The 16,472-nt window shown below is 38.9% G+C and overlaps 1 protein-coding gene across 9 annotated transcripts in view; it reads right to left on the bottom strand.

Moving 5' to 3' along the window:
- The window catches only part of LOC129767952 (rho guanine nucleotide exchange factor 11), a 286,719-nt gene that overhangs the window by 117,170 nt on the left and 153,077 nt on the right, over nucleotides 1-16,472 (bottom strand). The gene's annotated exons all lie outside the window — the stretch shown is intronic.

The raw sequence follows: 16,472 nt of genomic DNA on the forward strand, positions 1-16,472 counted from the left end.
TTGCTCAAACTGGCGGCGGCCTGAGAACGGGCATTATTTACCTGTGGGTTTTTTTCGTGTTGATTGCCGCCGCGGTTTGTGTGTGGGTTTTCAGACCAGAGCGTTGTTTACACAAAGTGAACCAGTTAATGCAGACGGCAAGGCGAGGGTAAGCAAACAGAAAGAAAACAGACAATTTATGAAAATAGAACGGAAAACGGTTTAACTATTACGATCTTACGGATTTGCAGGAGACCAGCGGGTATGGTCCCGCTCCTCCACCCGCTGACGCTTCTCCATGACTGGCCAGAACATGCTGTTTGTGGTTCAGCTTGTTCTTTAGCAATGTGTTGATGTTGAGGTTGGTGTTGGATTTTGAGTTTTTAATAGTCGCCGCACTGGTAGTCGTTTTGGTGTCATGAATTGGCAGCGCGGGAGCCTTTTTGCCGCCATCGAGTCTACTTTTGGAGGTACTCTTCTTGTACGTCCTCGGAGGCCTTACGACTTTCGGCCACGTATGCGAGTTGTTTTCAACACGGTTCTCAACCGATTCACTGGCACCGGGAGTTTGTACCGGTCCACCACTATCCGTTACATCACCGGAACCGGAACCTTTCTCGGGTGCACTACTACTAGCTTTGTCCTCACTTTTATTCTTTCTTCGCATACGCTTCTTTAGCGTAGATACACTGAAACGGTCATCGGGAAAACTTCCCGCGCGAAACCACATTTTCCCGGCTGCACTCTTTCACATATTACGGGAGGAAAACGACTGGCGTGCGTACACTGGCGGGGAAAATATATGTATACACACCTTTAGGATTCATCCATAGGCAAAAGTGGTGCGAAGAGTCGCCCGACCAGCACAAAGCATCCGTGGCTGATGACGGTCGTGAGTGATGGGTGTGAATGAAACAGATGATCCGGGCAGCGGTGCCAGATCTAGTCAAGTATCAGGAGGTATTTATAGAACTAAGGATCTGTGGGAAAATTCAACGGTATTTAGAATAATCTACAGATTTCCACGAAATTTGACTTTTAGTGTACGTTGTTTCGCTCTCCTTAGCATCAGAATATTGGGAAGAATGGTCTTGAACCGACTCCCAAATTGTGAAGGCCTTAGGCGGCTCGCACACCGCAGCAATAAGCAACTAGCAAACTGCAGTACACAATATGCAACAGGAAACATATTTTGTTGTTCTTCGCATACCAGAGCAATAAAAACCCCTGACATTATGCAAACAATCGCCTTAATGTACGAAACTTGTCAAAATATGAGCGATAAGTTGCTATTCAACCGACACGCCGTGTTGCTAGCGACATGTGTTGCTCTGTAAAGGCGACAGCGATATCGTATTGCGTCGGTGTGCGAGATCAACAAAGATTAAATGGAAAAATCCATTGGTGATAATATTGCTTATTGCATGTTGACAGTTGCTAGTTGCTCATTGCTCCGGTGTGCGAGCCGCCTTAGAGTACCTTTAGTTTTTTGGGGACTCCAGCATTGAATAGAATTGAAAGCATTGAATAATTCCTCTACTATACTCTTTCACATTGTCTCTCGGATACAAGAGATTTCAACGCTCTTCTAACAAGTTGACTATTGAAATATTTCTGATTTTTTATCTTGCAATATTTTCTTGAAAAGTGTTAATGCAAAAATCTCGTAAATCCACCCTGAAATGACAATAAGCAATAAGAGCTCATAATTGTACAATTTTCTTGACGCGATTTTCAGTTTGCTATTTCCGCTCCCGATCAGGGGTACCATAATAAAATATGTGTTTTTGGTCTGAAAAAATCTTTTTATTTTAGTTTTTCAAAAAAAAAATTCCAAATTTTTTTTTTCAAAAAATCTCTCTTAAGTTCACAAGTCCAATTTTGAAGCATAATTTTTGATTGGCATAGTTGTTATTGATTTGACGATTTTGATGGTAAATAAATAAAAAAATGCAATGCTTCATTGAGGTGTAATAGAACTTTATTCAGGTACCATGGAACGCTTTTTTGCTTTGTGTAACATAAATACTTCCATTATAATTTATTTCAGGTACGTACAAAAGTGCAATGATTGTAATGCATGAAAAGGTAGCCTAATAAGGCAACAATTCAAAAACTGAAGAAATGTCAACGCTTGAAAATGGGACATAGAGTTACTATGAAGCTAATGATTCGGATACGGACAGAATTTTTTATTTTTATTAATTAATAGGGTATGTTTTTATTCAAATTTCTATTCTTATTCAAACTTTCGTCGCAATTTTTTTATTCTCGTGCAGTTCAATAGCTTATGTTTCTACAGCACCGACACCGACTCAGATATATTCAGATGTTTTCCAAAATTTTCAATGTCTGGTCATGCTACATCAGATTTGATGTATTATTCTTGACACATATTGTTCAAAAGATTAAGATAAAGTGTTCTGGTGACCGAATTAATCTGAGTGAACACCCATAGGTGTTTAAAATTTTTTTTTTGGTGTCAAATGTCTAAGAATTGCATGAAACGTCGAGATTTACTGTTATCTAGAAAAAAAAATTTTTCTTTCTGGCGCTTGGTCATTTTTGTCTGAGAAGTCGATTTTTGACGAAATTTTTTTGGAGATAAAAGTAAATCTCGACGTTTCTAAGACAACTCTAAGACATTTGGCATCAGATTTTTGTGTTTTACCTATTGAATCAAAACCATGTTTCGGTAGCTCAAAAATTGTTTTGAGAGCAAGCCATTGAAATCACAGAAATTTACAAATTTATAAACCTGCTTGAAAATCCATCTCAATAGTCGAGATTGATCAGCGGTTGATGCTCTCCATGACCAACATCAGTTTCCATTTTGCTACAGTGTTGAACGGACAGGTAATTTTTTCGGCTCAGAAAACACACGAAGCAAGCATAGTGCAGAGCTGTCAGTGTAAAACACTATGGAAATAAAGGGTGTGTCACATCAAATTGCATCACGGAAAAACCGATGTAGAAATTTAATTTTTAGGAATTATATCTTCAGCTTTCGCTTATAATCAGATAAGAGTGTATAGATCACGTTGGCCATGCTTCACTGTCAATTTTTCGTAAATTTGGAAGAATGTCGTCGAACGAAAAAGAACGTCAACCTACGTCAAAGCGAACTTTCGTCAGCTGCCGGGCCTGTTGTTCTTCTCCACAGAGGACAAATTCAGCGTTCCGGAGGAGATTCGCAAGCAGAAACTATCCAAGTTTGCCAAAAAGTACATGGTGTGGCAAGTGATCTGCTCTTGCGGAAAGCGGAGCGCCCCCTTCGTGATGACCGGCACGGTAAACGGGCAGGTTTACCTTAAGGAGTGCCTGCAGAAGCGCTTACTACCACTATTGAAGCAGCACGAGGGCCCGACCATCTTCTGGCCGGATCTCGCTTCGTGCCACTATTCAAAGGACGTGTTGGAGTGGTACGAAGCCAACGGGGTCACCTTCGTGCCAAAGGAAATGAACCCGCCCAACGCGCCGGAGCTTCGCCCAATAGAGAAATATTGGGCGATTATGAAGCAGGCCCTCCGGAAGAACCCAAAAATTGTCAAATCGGAGGCGGACTTCAAGAGAAAATGGAATTCTGTTCAAAAAAAACTACAACCTGACGTTGTACAGAACCTTATGGACGGGGTAAAGAGGAAGGTGCGAGCATACGGGCTTGGGCTCGAAGTATGAATAAAAAGAAAATGCCAAAAGTTGTTTAATAGTTTTTATTTTACTGTCTAAAATTTTCAAAAGGATCGGTCTACTGGGCGAATTTCTACAGCGTTTTTTCCGTGATGCAATTTGATGTGACACACCCTTTATAAACTAAGCGCGTGATTCCATCTCCGATTGGAACAATCAATAGCACGGAATAACACTTTACCGGCTGAACGGAGTGGTATAATAATCACTTCATTCGAAAGATAAAATTTCCAAGAGTTGTGCATGTTAATTGATGACCCGTAAACTTGTTTCAATAGCTTAAAAATTGATATGAAAATAGGCTGTCGAAATCACACTAATCTGTATATAAACAAATGCCCGCTCGGAAATTCACTCAATTATGATTACGCAGCGGTTGATGTACGATCGCTGGAATATGTGTGAGCTTGAGCTTAGGTAGACTGTACACTTCATAGTTGCTCTCCGTTATTGACCAGAACCAGCGAAATTACACAAAGAAATCACACACAAGAATGTCGATTGAACAATATGCGTTCAACTTCCATCTCAAAATCAAAACCGAGTGACTGAAGTTCTTAAAATTAAGCAAATTTGCTGTTCGGGGACTATATACTTGGAAGATGCAATAACTTTAGAGAAAAATGTAATATACATTGATCGTTTAGCAATTCTTCCGAAAAAAGCATACCAAGTTCAATTTAATTTAAAAGTTTTGCTCTCGGAGAAGTCCTTACCACAATGTCGCATGATCAATGAGGGGTATCACCTTGTAGTTACAGGAAACAATACGAGAAAAAACATCTGAAATTGTGAAAAATAATTCATGTCATTTGCATCACGATAATGCACCGTTGCATTGCTTGTGGGATTGTTTGGGCCAATCCGGTGAAAATGATACATATGGAGATGATTGTGGTGTTGTTATAATCATCTCTAATCCACATCTATGGTATTCACCGGATTTGGTCCATGTGACTTCTTCCTGTTCCGGATACTAAAGAGATCTACAAAAGAGCGGAGATTTGAATCAATAGAAGAGATAAAGATTGTGTCGTTGGGAAAACTCAAATTGCTTTGAAAGATTGCTTATCAACAGTGCATCGAGGATTGAAGAAAACTTTGGCACAAGTGTAGTACATCTGAGGGACGACACTTCGAAGGGACAACATTAATATTGATGAATACATGAATATTTTCCGTACATAATAACATACAATACGTTGAAACAATAAAGCTTATGAGCCTGGAACATGTCCTATTCCTGCGGACATTGTACTCATCGATGTTGTCCCAATTGAACGATTTAAAAAATTCCAGAACATCTATTGGGTATGACGAAGGGTCCTACGTTGTGTCTCTATGAACGTCTTTGGACATGTTTTGTTGGTTATGATCTCGTTCATAGCTTTGATCAAGAACATATGAAAACCGAGACTCAAGGCAAGCATTCGGATGTATTGGTAATTTTTTGTCCCATGTCGTCGACATCTGAGATCGTGAGGGTCTTTGCAGCCGAAAAGCTGCTCGTTCGATTCCAAGCATTTCAGAATCCTCGATTGACCTTTTTAGGTGTCATAAAAATTTCGCTTAATCAAAAAGTTGATTAAGTGAAAAATCTGATAAGCTTAAAAGTAAATAATCGACACCTTAGACTACAACTTTGCTAAAGATAGTATAGGGCTATCCATCACATGATTTAATACAATCAATTAAGTATGACCCAAGGACATATGCAGGTTCGTAGTAGACATAGATTTTATTTTGCGCTTAGGGTGTGCCGTCCTGAATTAAAAACTCTTGTTTCAAGTTCTGATGATCTATGAATCTGGATTTTTGGACCGATTTTAGATCTCTTACCAGCAAATTCCATGAAAAATATTTGATGTCTACTTTTGGCGAAATATTAAAAAAATATGGTTTTCGAGAGGTCCAACAGAAAGAGATCTTTAGTTGTATATATATATTTTTGGAAAGCTGAGATTTTTTTTGCACGAAGCCACCGCAGTTTTGACGTAGAACTACGTCTTTCAGGAAGGGTGCCAAATCAGAAAACAGGTCACGTTTTTATGAAATAAAGTTAACGTTTATAACTATTTTCACTGTGAACGAATTCTCATGATTTACGTACCAATCGAATCGGAAATTCTCTAATATTTGTTTGATATGCTATTCATTAAAATTCGCTAATCTCTAAACGATTCAAATTCATGAACACTGGAAGAAGTTCCTTTTTTTCCATACATTTGTTCTGCCGATTTGTGTGCTAACCCTACCCGTATTTCGAATGCTTGTAACTCGAACATTTCTTAACAGATCGGAAAGATGTTTGCATCAATTGATAGGAAATATTTCTACGCATCCATCACAATTAATAAAATGTTATTTTTCATGAGATGAACAATTGAATAACTGTAAAATGTCAAGCGTTACCGAAACGTCCTAACTGCCAAGTTTTGATTGGCTCGATTTACGGTTTTCCCAACACAGACTTCAAAATCGATGTACCTGTGGAAATCCGCTTTGCAAATATACATGCAAGTCAGGGGTGTTTTTTCCCACTGAGCTGTGTTTCCCTAACACGAACTTAAAAATTAATTTGTCTGGGGTATCCGCTTTACAAATATACATGCATGTCGGGGGTAGTTTTTGGTGTTGAGTACTTTTGTACTCGCTTGTTATTGTGCAGACCGGAATATGTTTCCCTAAAACGTACTTTTAAACTAAGAAGTCTGGGACAATCACTATTTCAGATACTAGAGGTGAATGAACTTTCGCGGTTCGAGAACTACGTAAACATCAGATGTGCAATAATTTCAGAGGGAAATGTAAAATACAATGATCGTTTAACAATTCTTCTGTTCACATATTTTGGTAGTCCTAGGAATCATATCAAACGTAAAAGGACGTTAATCAAATTTATTTGTAACGAAGAACATATTCTATTACAAAAATTTCGATGCATTCTGAAATAATATTAGAAATGGTAAACAAGTCGATTGCATAATATAATTGTGTAGTTCTACGTCGAACATGTGCGGTCGTGTCCTAGATACAACCCCGTACATTTTTTTTGTATCGTCAGTTCTGCTTACTTTCTTTTATTCTTTGTTAACAGAGACTTTAAATCTTTCTCTTCATGCTTCTGCGAGCATATCGTCAATGATTTTTTTTTCTATTATAGAGGGTTTAAACCACAGAGTTAATTCATCTCTAGCCTTAAAAATTATTAGAATATCAATCAATGGAGAGGTTCTGGTATTGAATTCACGGTCGTTTGTTTATTAGCGAACATGCATCTGCTGTGACAACGGAGACCCTCAATCATCAGTCTGCCTTTTTCCAACGTAAGAAATAAACCCGCAAAATCCGTTGATTCGAACAACAACTACGAAATACGATATACACGAAAAAAAACTGGCATCCCTGAACGCGGGGTAATATTTTCCAACATTTCCGCCGCCCGTGGGCCACCACCGAACGTTGCTCTCTGCCATTCGGCATTTTTCAAAATTGGACTAGTGAGTAACGTGACGAATCGTGGCGATGACGGAAACGAGCGTGCACAGGTATGGGTGTGCGGCAGCAGCAGCAACAACAACAACCGAAACTAAATGGACGGGAAAATCATCCTCGAGAAATATGAATTTCGGAAGATGACAGTCCAACCGCGTTGAAAGGGTATAATGCACGAAAGGTGAAGCTGCATATATCAATGAATGAGAGCAGAAGAAAAACAAAAACAAATATCCACACTCGGTGGAGGAAATGTAGCCGCCTGGTGTTTTGTGTAGTAGTGCGGACTGATCGAATTAATCACGAGAAACGAAACATTTGGTCTGAGAGAGAAGAAAAATTTAAGAAGATTCAACCTTGTAGAACAGGGTTTCTAGGAATGTAATCTAAAGTATGCGGGGAATGGCGTTAACTATTGAGCGAAACATTCCTACATCAGTAAACAAGCTGAAACTTGATTCTAATCATGAAATATTCTGGTCTATTTTTAGCAGGGATTTCCTTTTTTTACTGACCCCGTTTTTGCGGTAGCATTATTTTTCATCCGAAGTATGAGTGCATATTTTATGAATAAAACCAATCCTATGTAGTCAGATTAGGTTTGCATCAATGGTTCTGGATTTAATCCTCTGTGAGCCCCTCCCCCTATTTCCTATAAATCTCCGTTTCCTCAGACGAAGAATCAAATGCCTCGAACATTTAAATAAAAATCATCCCAACAAACAACAGGTGGTACTTTCATTTGAAAAATTCGCGAATAACCGTTCGTTTCCCACCCTATTTTCAGAATATATTTCTAGAATGAAATAAAACAAACAGTGGATCGAATGTATGTCGCTAGATTCCAACGAATCAGAGAAATGTACACAATGTAAAAAATCCAAGAACCGATACCTGAGGTATGACAAATTAATGATCTATCTGCATCCACTTTCTTCCCCAAATGAATATGTTAAACCTTCGAGATCGCATGTCTGTTCTTAGCCCCCATCAGCCCCTCATGATCTGTTTTTATTCCAGTTGAAAAAAAAATAAAACATTTTTTTTGTGAAGCATTTCACCGATGATTGATTCGAAAAAAACTGTATATCGAATTACAATAAGCTGCATTTGAGTTTTTGAAAATTATAATTTTCCAAAGATACAATCTAAAATTATCCCAATCTGTTCACCTACATCTATAATCTTCAAATTATCCCCACCTAATTAGTTAAACTTGACAAAAAATAACAAATTGAACTGCAGAGAGCTGGTTTTTTCATAAATTCGTTCATGATATTATTGTTAATGAGCAGCGTTTCTGGTATTTTGCAGCAAAGCTGGTGCCGAAAGACATAAATTCAATTCTAAAAATTCATCTTAAAGATATGTTTCCCGAGGCTAAATCCGAAATAACATTCATCAAAACCATCATCACTTAAGGCAGGACGTGGGTTTATGAGTATGAACCGCAATCCAGGTAATAGTGCGCGAATTCTTCTGCAAATAACTCGAAGATCAAAAAAAAATACATCATATAACAGAGTAACTTAAAAAGCGTATATCGCATGTAGCTGGCCTGATTTGGGATCTTCACGCTCTTTCACTTTAAAAGTGAATGACACTAGGATTATAGTATCGTTATAATATCGAGCACCAATAGTTTTTCAAATTGTCCTGAACATGGAGTGAATCGAATAAACACTAAGATAAAAAGTGATAATCGAAAAATGGGATGAGAAACAAATTCAGTTTCAAGAAACGATGAAAGAAGAGAAGTAAGTTTCGGAAATAAGAAGAGAAAAAGCTTAAACTTTAACAACAGAATGATTTTTGGAAAAAAATGACTGAAACAGAATATCGTCGTAGGATCACGTCTTTCAAAAGATTGAAAAGCCAAAAATTGATCGAATCACGAAAAAATGTTCAATTTTGAGCGTTTATTGCTTAGTCTTTTCTTGATGAATTCACGACATTTTAGCGCCAATCAATTTTCAATTTGCACTTCCCAACAGTCTATTGTAACGGTTTCATGCCGTCTGATGACTGTGATTTTTTCTCATCATACATGCAAATTATTGCTGACAAATTGAAGTGGTTGCCGTAGAGTTTTGTTTTGTTTGAGGAGAATTGTAGCTAAGCATCACGCATCATCTGCTCGCCTCGGATAGGGTGCAGTAAGGACAAATACTCTATGGGTTGAAGTTCCTTATATAAAAGCCAAAATAAGTGTGAAGTCAGAGGTTAGACGTTAAGTGGTTAACACACACTGAACTAACAGTTTAAGTTAGGACAATAAATGTTCGAAACAAAGAAAGGTGAAAAAAAGAACTGCTTCTCAATATTTCAAGAATATTCAACATCAACATACAGCAAATACATTAACGAAATCCTACGTCAACTGTACGAACTTGTCTCGAACACAAACCTCCAAATTTTTTGATCTGATTATTTAAAAAAAGACGGAAATGTGTCGTAAAGCGACCGTTGAAAAGAGCGCCTCACCCAGATTTATTACATTGAATGAGCTCAAAAATTACAGAAAATATGCTAATCTCCCATACTGGTATAGCATTTGTATAATATACACGCTATTGCAATATAATAGCAATATGAGTGAGCGAAACAAGATACATGGCAAATAAGCACGCATTAAAGCTTTTCGCATACTTTGCTACATACTAGGATCAGACCGAAAAGAATATATAGATTCACGTTGATGATCTCCTTTTTACTTATAGAAAACACTTTCCAACTTCATTTTGTAATGAGGTTATGTGGATAGCGTGGTTGTGTAAAACAGCCTTGTAGTCCAGCTGGCCTTGGTTCGTTTGGACTTTTTTTTTGGGTAAAATCCCAAGCTGACGTTCAGTCTGAGAGAAGGAGATGTCTGATCCAATACATACAAAACATTTTAGAGCTTATGAAAACGACGCTTTCATTTGTTCATTTCACCCTTCAGCACACGAAAAAGCATTTTTTCTGCCGAAGATGAAAAGTTTACTGGCAACGCTAGTTTGAGTGTAGAATTATCTGCAAATATGGTAATCCCACTATTTTTGATTTGAATAAACGTTTTCCATTCGGCTTGGGAGACTGAGTTTTGCCCATAAGTAACTTAAGAGTAATTTTTAACACGTCAGTCAAAATTTTATTATTCAAACATAGTTTACCTTAGTTTTGAAAATGTTTCGTCATCACAATTGTAACGATAAATCAATGAATAACACTAGACTGCTAACATATTTTTCAACGCCGGACTATGTTAAAAAAGGTATGTGGTGTAAAATGGAGATTCAAAAACTGAAAAAATTCGAACACTTGAAATTCTTGCTAGATCGCAAAGTTGCTTGCATCAATCGATTGAAAATATTTCTAGACATATAAAGGAATAAAGAAAAGTATATTTTTTGAAACAAATCAATTGAATAACTCTAAAATATCAAACCCTATCTGAACGCGCTAAACAATTTGAGTAGTGTGATTTTGGGAAGGAAGTAAAAGAAGCCACAAAATATATATTGCGACCTCTCCGGCCAATCATCAGTTTCTAGTGTTGAAAGGACGAGCTAAATTTTTCAGCTTCAGATTGCATTCTCAGAATATACACAAAACAAGCATAGTGCAGAGTCTGCACTGACGCAGAGATGCAGAGTAGAAGTAAATTTTATTCAGTTTGGAGCCAATCGAATTCGGTCGATTTGTCATATGACGAGGAAAAAAATAACTTTATTATGCTCAAACATGACTTTACGGATGTTTTGCATCGCAAGCCTTTATTAAACCGGTACCACTCTTCAGAATGGCCGGACGCTACGGACCAGAAGAAATACTAATCAGAGGGAGCAATATCTGGAGAATATGACAGTTGAGATAGAACCTCCTACTTTCACTTCTTCTAGAAAAATTCTTGACAGATTCCTGAACATGTGGTCTAGCGTTGTCATGTTGTAAAACGATCTTCTCGTATCTATTCTCTCATTCCGGTCGTTTTGTCTTCAGCACTCTTATCGAGCGTATTGTTTGTAGTCGGTATCGTCAACTGATGATAGTTTCAGACGGTATATGCTTCCAATACCAGGCTTGCAGTTGGACTTTTGCCCTGGTGAACCAATTGTCTGCAGGGGCCTGTATGGGTTCTGTGGCGGACACGATTTGCGATTGGGTTGCCTTTTGAAAATGCAATGGAGATAAAAAAAATTAAACTGATTTCAATGCTGAGGGAAAATGACATTATCTTCTAGATGAGTTGTCTTGTTTAAACATCCTTAAGGGTATTTTCGGAAGCAGATTCTTTTTAAGGTTTGTCAAGCAAATAATGACTATCAGTAAAACATTCTAAAGTTTTCAATGCGAAAAAAAATGTTGGTAAATAACCAAGTGTATGCCATTGTGATAAACAAATAAACTCATACTTTTACATCTAATATTCATCACCAACATGAATGATGATGAACGTAATTTTTCAACTGTTTTAACATTATTGAAATATCATTTCACGTGGAATGTTTGATTAGTACCAAGTTTAGACCAATTATGTAACTGATCCTGTATTTTTACGAATTTATAAAAAAAAGTTCCCACAAAGCCTTCGTATGTAAACAGATGTATGTGATGCAATACCCGGTAAATTAAGCGCTCACTAAGTCAATTTCAGAATGTACCCAGAAAGGCTCTAGAAAGTAAAGTTGTGAGATCACTTGTGTTTTCAACTTATTTCAATTATCAATACGGCAATGTTTACATCGGAATATATATTCAACAACTGATCATCGTATCATCAACAATCTGGCGAAGAGGCTATCGATGATCTTATTTCGCGAAGCTTCCCGGTTCAAACGAAAGGGTGAGTAATGATTTCATCGTTGCAAAAGCGAACGTGGCATTCGCTATTTACATTACTGTTCAATAATTTCAAGCCCCCCGCGGGGGCCGCTTGATTAGGAGAGCAAAAACATTTAAACACACACAGGATGACGTCAAAGGATTTCTTCTTATATTGATAAAATAAATTCCCCAACCTCAATGACCATTTGGCCTGTACCATCATCATGTGGCACAAAAAAAAAGTCAACAGCGAATGTTTTTGTCAGTAAAATATTTTGCCTGTCCTGTTTTTTTCTCATTCCTCTTCCTCTCATCACAGGGTCAGGCATTCATTTTCTTCTTCAGTTTTCGGCTCAAAATAGGATCCACGGCTTCCACATCTTGGCATATTCGCAAACACACAAAACTTTCCCCGCGCGCGCCCTTCCTTCCCTACATTCACTCATCCACGAGGGGCGCGACAGTCACTCTGGGGCCCAACATAAATTTGCGTTATTGATGAGGGCATCCTTTTCCGTCACATTGCACTAATTATTTGGCCTTCTTTTTTCGTGGGTTCCTTTCTTTTCTTCTTAGTAGTACACATACGATGCTGTCACCGTACCACACACTATACAGATAACAGAGAGGTACCCCGGGCGGCTCTGTGTACTACCAACACCGAATCGCACTGCAATTGCCTTTAATTGCTGCACTACCACAACACTACTAAGATCACCGCGCTTCGATCGCCCCCATGATTCGGGGAATGCTCTCAAGGATGACTACCGTGAAATGGCAAGACTTGGCGCACACTTTGAGATCGCACAATCTCATGGTAATGAATACATTATTCCGATCAGTCAGACTCCCTTCGGAACGGATCAAATCAAAGTTTCACACTAAATAAAACCTTCCACGCGGCGCGAATTGCGCGACCACGAACCGAAAAACGTACGGTTCCCAAAGTACACAACAGGATCACCTCTGAGCGACTCTCGCGGAACTTTCAGACTGCGCGAAAATGCCGCTTACCCGACGTTCGCTGCCTTCGAGCGAACCCAAGGGAAGACCCGTGGGAGAATTTACACATATAGTGGCAGCGGGCAGAATAATCTTGTGCGCTCTCCCGACCTCCTCCTGCTCACCGTGAAATAGCAACGGCACGGCACGTACACGACGACGACGGCTCGCAGTTTGTTCAATTTTTGTTGGCGCTTTTTCTTCGTAAGAATACATCCGCTTATGGCATCATCATCACGTTATGTGCGATATTAGAAATAGAGATTGTTGGAAACGAGTTAATGGGCACATCTTTAGCGGCGTTTGCACTTGAGACGAAGCGTTTCCATCGATGTGTTGATAGTGATAATAGAGATTACTTCGAGTTTTTTTCTGAAATTGCATCTGTACGCTGTACCTTACATTTCAAATGGTCAATGCCATTGCGTTTGATTCGTCTTACGCTTCAAAAAAAAATCAAAATTTGAATTAAAATAAATGCCACTTATCTTGACAGAATACAATATTCCCAGAACTCTCGTTGTCAACTGTCACTGGCAATGTAACTTGTCCACCACCATTCTGAGGTTATTTTTTTGCACTGGCATTGGCCATCAGAACGGTATGCTCAGCTTTCTTTCATCATTGCTTGCTAAAGGACCTTGACCTAGTACTGAAGAAAACGATTTTGGAAATTAGTTTTGGCTTCTTCCAGCAGTTTCTTCGTCAACATGACTCAACAGTCATTCGGGCGTTTAGTTGCTATCTCACTCTACGACCGGACTATCTCATTTCATTCTTCCCGTCAAATGGACTTCATCGCATATTGAAGTGACTCCCCCCAAAATGAATTCGTTTCTCTCTCTCATGTACCACGTATGAGTGTATCGATTTTTGAGTTCAACGTATTTTGATATATACTACAGATGAGCTAGATTTTTTTGTATCGCACACGAAAACTACTCACCCATAAAAAAATTGCGTACAGTGCTGTGCTCAGAAACACTGACAAATTTGTGAATTTTGTTGATATGAATCAATTGTTCTGTATGTTTTTTTTTTACAAAATTGGGCTCGGAGACAAAGTTAACTAAAATTTTGATTAAAATTCCTCCCAAACTGCACGCGATTTACTAATAATAACGCGACAACCTTTATAGCATAGTTATAATAACCGAATAATTTCGCGCAAAATGGCTACTATTAAAAAAAAACCTAAAGGGTGTGTCACATCAAATTGCATCACGGAAAAAACGCTGTAGAAATTCGCCCAGTAGACCGATCCTCTTGAATATTTTAGACAGTAAAATAAAAACTATTAAACAACTTTAGGCATTTTCTTTTTATTCATACTTCGAGCCCTCTTTACCCCGTCCATAAGGTTCTGTACAACGTCAGGTTGTAGTTTTTTTTGAACAGAAATCTATTTTCTCTTGAAGTCCGCCTCCGATTTGACAACTTTTGGGTTCTTCCGGAGGGCCTGCTTTATAATCGCCCAATATTTCTCTATTGGGCGAAGCTCCGGCGCGTTGGGCGGATTCATTTCCTTTGGCACGAAGGTGACTCCGTTGGCTTCGTACCACTCCAACACGTCCTTTGAATAGTGGCACGAAGCGAGATCCGGCCAGAAGATGGTCGGGCCCTCGTGCTGCTTCAATAGTGGTAGTAAGCGCTTCTGTAGGCACTCCTTAAGGTAAACCCGTTTACCGTGCCGGTCATCACGAAGGGGGCGCTCCGCTTTCCGCAAGAGCAGATCGCTTGCCACACCATGTACTTTTTGGCAAACTTGGATAGTTTCTGCTTGCGAATCTCCTCCGGAACGCTGAATTTGTCCTCTGCGGAGAAGAACAACAGGCCCGGCAGCTGACGAAAGTTCGCTTTGACGTAGGTTTCGTCGCCCATTATCAGGCAATGCGGCTTCGTCAGCATTTCGGTGTACAACTTCCGGGCTCGCGTCTTCCGACCATGTTTGCCTTTCGTCGCGGTTAGGAGCCTTCTGAACCTTGTATGTACGCAGGCCCTCCCGCTGCTTGGTCCGCTGGACGAATGAACTTGACAAATTCAGCTTATTGGCGACATCCCGGACCGAACTTCTCGGATCACGTCTAAACTGCTTAACTACGCGCTTGTGATCTTTTTCACTGACGGAGCATCCATTTTCGCCGTTCTTCACCTTCCGGTCGATGGTTAGGTTCTCGAAGTATCGTTTTAGTACTCTGCTGACCGTGGATTGGACGATTCCCAGCATCTTACCGATGTCCCGATGTGACAACTCCAGATTCTCGAAATGAGTGCACAGCATTAATTCACGACGCTCTTTTTCGTTCGACGACATTTTTCCAAATTTACGAAAAATTTACAGTGAAGCATGGCCAACGTGATCTATACACTCTTATCTGATTATAAGCGGAAGCTGAAGATATAATTCCTAAAAATTAAATTTCTACAGCGTTTTTTCCGTGATGCAATTTGATGTGACACACCCTTTATTTGTCTAAGTAAGTGAGTTGTATTCCACGGGCGTACAGATGTTTTTACTCTAGAGTAATTTTTTCGAAGGATGTTTGCATTTTAGCATGAATTTTATTGAAAGAAGTGGCTCATGAACTATGTGTTGCACAGAAAAACTGTCTTGAGATGAGATGTAGATATAATTTACAACGTTATACATCACATATTCCTCGAAGAGAATATTTAATCGAACCCGCGTATCGTGTCGTGTCGAATAATTTAAAATCAGCAAAACTAGAGTAGTCAACCTACGGAAACATTTATTTTTTCATTCTCTTTTCGTGTCTACTATTTCGTTAGTTCTGTCGCTGTGACAGCTTTAATCACGAACCAGCTTTCGAGTGGAGACTGTCGCGAGGAGACTGTTACGAGGAGGTAGTAATCGGAAGACGCTCAAGAATACATATGTTGTGTAGTATGCAGTCTTCCATGTTTCATGAATTCTTCGGAATTGGTTTTTTGAACGCCCTAACTTGGACCGCCCTAATCAAACTTTCATAAAAATATCAAAAATATCTATAAACTTTCCTGAAAACATGCATCTAAAACTAATTTTATTTATTTATTTGACCAGCATTATTTGTACGACGTCGTCCACTGTGCAAGTCGGTTTTCCGACTTCAATAGACAACATGCACGCAAAAAAAATCTCATGGAAAGCTTCTTTCTATTCAGCGAATGTTTTCTTTGCACGAAACCAAGGATTATTTAATCAGACTTGCAAAATGTGTATGAGCTCATAGCCTCTTAGTTCATTCTTTATTGTAATGCGAACTAAATTTCAAGTTCGAAAATAAAAATAAAATAGCGGTTCCGGAATTAGGCCAGGATGATAGCTCAGATAATCGGTAATTTGATCTTCGAAAGACCATTTGGATGTAACACAGGAAAATTTAATCACTTGGAAAAAACACAGGAATTCTAAACAATTTGGTTGGTTTATTCGCGATCTTACACGGGTGAAGGTTGGATTCGGAATGGTGTATATTGGCAGGAATCGGTTTGTATGC

This window comes from Toxorhynchites rutilus, chromosome 2, assembly GCF_029784135.1.
Source record: "Toxorhynchites rutilus septentrionalis strain SRP chromosome 2, ASM2978413v1, whole genome shotgun sequence".
Classification (NCBI taxonomy): domain Eukaryota; kingdom Metazoa; phylum Arthropoda; class Insecta; order Diptera; family Culicidae; genus Toxorhynchites; species Toxorhynchites rutilus.